The following is a 540-nucleotide window of genomic DNA, read 5'->3' as shown; positions in this document are numbered from 1 at the left end:
TACCGGAGGAACGGGAGCTCGTAGGCACCCTGAGGAATCCAAACTTACAACGAATAGAATGGTTGGCGAAGACCAGGGAACAGACGATCGAGCGGATGCAGGCAGAAGCCCAACAGCGGGCCGACCGACGAAATGAGCGACGGAGAGGAGGACACCTAGAAAAGGGAGACCTCGTACTCGTAAGAGACCCAACCATACACGAACGAGGGTGGGGATTCCCCCACCGAGTAGTTAAGGTTAGTAAGGCAGGACATGGGGCACACGGAGAGGACATAGTTACGGGATACAGGGAACACCGGCACGCAGGAGTATTAAGAAGGGTGACAGCACCCTCGACGAACATCAGTTGGGCGGGTGGGTGGAAGAGTGCCGAAGAGGAGGAATACAAATCGACAGAGACGACCTACGACGAAGATTGGGGCAACAACCTGAGTATTACGAATTAAGTTCCGATGACGAAGAAGAAGAACCGGGAGAACAAACTGCAACAATAAGGAACAACAGCGAGGAACCACCAACCCTAGAAGTACCGACCACAGA

This window comes from Gregarina niphandrodes (assembly GCF_000223845.1).
Source record: "Gregarina niphandrodes unplaced genomic scaffold scaffold00122, whole genome shotgun sequence".
NCBI classification, from domain to species: Eukaryota; Apicomplexa; class Conoidasida; order Eugregarinorida; family Gregarinidae; genus Gregarina; species Gregarina niphandrodes.
This window is presented reverse-complemented; position numbering follows the sequence as displayed.